The sequence below is a fragment of the Mercenaria mercenaria genome, chromosome 1 (assembly GCF_021730395.1).
Source record: "Mercenaria mercenaria strain notata chromosome 1, MADL_Memer_1, whole genome shotgun sequence".
Taxonomy (NCBI): domain Eukaryota; kingdom Metazoa; phylum Mollusca; class Bivalvia; order Venerida; family Veneridae; genus Mercenaria; species Mercenaria mercenaria.
In genome coordinates, this window is record NC_069361.1 from 57,464,749 (window position 1) to 57,468,235 (window position 3,487).

The following is a 3,487-nucleotide window of genomic DNA, read 5'->3' on the forward strand; positions in this document are numbered from 1 at the left end:
GTCCAAGTGTTCGGTAACGGTTTAACTGTTCCGGGTCACTGTAACCTTGACCTACTGACCTCAAAATCAATAGGCATGACCAACGTTCCTACAGTATCAACTTTCATGATCCTAGGCCCAAGTATTCTCAAGTTATCGTCCAGAAATGTTTTAACTGTTATGGGTCACAGTGACATTGACATTTGACCTACTGACCTCAAAATCAATAGGGATCATATGCTGGTCATGATCAACCTCCCTATTAAGTTTCGTGATCCTAGGCCAAAGCATTCTCAAGTTATCGTCCGGAAACGGTTTAAATGTTCCGGGTCTCTGTGACCTCGATTCGAACTTGACCTGTATTTTATGATGTTACAACTGTGTACCAAAATTTATGATCCTAGGCCCAAGCATTCTCAAGTTATCATCAGGAAACCATTTAACTGTTCCAGGTCATTATGACCATGACATTTGACCTACTGACCTCATCTTGACTTTTATTTTATAATGTTTACACCTGTGTACCAAAAATTATTTAAATCTGTCAAGCCTTTCATGAGTTATTGTCCTGAAACCATGAAAACCAATGGACTGACCGACCAACCAAGCTCACTCCTATATACCCCTTCCCACACCCCAATCTTCGTTTTGTGGGGGTATAGTTACTGACTATAATCGAGAAATATTTTAGCTTGTGTCATATGATGACAATGATGAGGAAGTAACATTTCAAATTTGAATCAAATCCGTTAAGTAAAGATAGAGTAATTTAAGTGCGTCAAAATTAATTTGATATTTTAAGCAAAAGGGGGCATGATTTATGAAATATTGGTGCAAGAGTTGTTGCCTTTGTGTCATATGAGGTGGCTGATGATGTGGCACAACTGTTTTAAGTTTGAATCAAATCCATTCTGTAACAACAGAGATATAGAGAAATGCTTCATAATTAAGCTAAAATTGTAAGTAAAAAGGTGGCGAATTTCATGAAAAATGTGCCAGATTTATGGACATTATGTCACATGATGTGGGTGATGATGTGGAACAACTGTTTTTGTACCCCCCTGACAACAAAGTTGTCAGGGGGGTATACTGGTTTCAGGTTGTCTGTCCGTCTGTCCGTAGACACAATCTTGTGCGCACCATCTCTCCTCATCCCCTTGACACAATTTAATGAAACTTAACACAAGTGATCAGTAACAACAGTAGTTGTGCATGGGGATGTTTGGTTCTTTCAGAATAAAAATTTGCAGAGTTATGGGACTTTGTTTTTTGTTACTATACTAAATACATAGACACAGTCTTGTGCGCACCATCTCTCCTCATCCCCTTGACACAATTTAATGAAACTTCACACAAGTGATCAGTAACAACAGTAGTTGTGCATGGGGCATTTTAGGTTCTTTCAGAATAAAAATTTGCAGAGTTACGGGACTTTGTTTTTTGTTACTATACTATATACATAGACACAATCTTGTGCGCACCATCTCTCCTCATCCCCTTGACACATTTTAATGAAACTTAACACAAGTGATCAGTAACAACAGTAGTTGTGCATGGGGTATGTTAGGTTCTTTCAGAAAAAAAAAAATTGCAGAGTTACGGGACTTTGTTTTTTGTTACTATACTATATACATAGACACAATCTTGTGCGCACCATCTCCCCTCATCCCCTTGACACAGTTTAATGAAACTTCACACAAGTGATCGGTAACAACAGTAGTTGTGCATGGGGCATGTTAGGTTCTTTAAAAAACAAAAATTGCAGAGTTATGGGACTTTGTTTCTTGTTAACATACTATGTACATACAGTCTGCATATGCAATCTTGTGCGCACCAAATCTTCTGAACCCTTGCACACAATTTAACAAAACTTCACACAAGTGATCAGTACCAACCCTAGTTGTGCATTGTGCATGTTACGTTCTTTTAGATAAATATTCTGCATAGTTATGGGACTTTGTTTTTTGTTACTATACTGTATACATACAGTCTATATATACATACAGTCCACATAATTATGCAATCTTGTGTGTGTGTCGAATTGCAATGGGGTACATTCATCACCTTTAGTGATAGCTCTAGTTGAAATTAGTTTGAATCAAATCCATCTAGTAATAGAAGAGACAGAGTGAAAGAGCACAAAAAACTTTATCCTGAAATTGTAAGTAAAAAGGGGTATAATTCATGAAATATTGGTGCCAGAGTCATGGTCTTTTTGTCACAAGATGTGGGTAATGATGAGGAATAACTGTTTTAAGTTTCCATCAAATAATGATTGAGATAATGTCAAAGTGCATCAAAACTTTAACCAAGGTGAGGACATGCACGCTGATGCCCAAGCGAGTACGACAGCTCTCCATATACTTTTTATAGTCAACCTAAATAAGTATGCAAGCTAGATTACACTGCACTCTCTCTTAATGGTCTCTATCATTGTGTAAAGATTTGACAAAATCCACTTAATAATGTCAAAGTAGTGGCCTGCAGGTACAGGCAGATAAATGGACAGTGATAACTGAAGGGCTTCTGCCAAAGGGATGGGGACCTAATAATTGGACATTATAATTACTGACAATATACACTGTGTCCAGCTGATGTTGATAATGATAGAAACTTTAGCCGAGTACACAAGACAGTGTGGTTGATGGATGAAGTGCACAAAAAGTTCAGTATATAAATTCAAGAACTAGTTTCATTCAATGTCCTTTTATATTACCTGCATTAGCCTCCGTGTACCATCTCTCGACCCAGTTTTACCCTATTTTGTGGTAATTATATAGGTTGAAAAATAATCAAATATAAGATACCGATATTGACTGGTAGACTGACCTTTTTCAAAGCTGTGTATTTTATTTGTGGATGTTCACTTCAAATACATGACGTAATACAGGTATGTAGATGTAGGTAGGTTTGATCGATAATCACATTCTACAGAGAACCAATTCTCGACCTTTCACCAGTACTGTCTTTACCGTGTCATGACACCAAATCAGACAAATTTTTCAGAATAAAATTTTATGCATTTATTTGAATAGTCTTTAAGTTTATATATAGTCTCATCAAAGTGAGAACATTTGAACTTATGTATGTGTTAGATCTGACAGATGGGAAACATATCAAAACATAAACAATTAGATTTTCTTGAAAATTTATGAGGTCGATGTACTTTGTCAGTTAGAAAAGGATATGAATAAAATATTCTATAAAACACTTACCAATTCTTTGCTCAAAACTGACAAAAGACCAATGAAAATGCCAGTAGATTGTAAAAGTACCTTTGCAGAAAGCGGTAATCCAGTGATATATTGAAATCGATTGAGAGATGGTAGCGTTCGATTGTTGGTACAAGGAGGCTACTTGCTTGGTTTTATATTACCGGTATAAACTTGCAGCATTGTCAATTGGGGAGTTAATTACTGTGAATTTAGCTAGCTAGTGATTCAGGCAGATACAGCCAAAATGGACCTCTGGCTTTTGTTTACAGAATAAAAGAACAAAAGTGTTCACA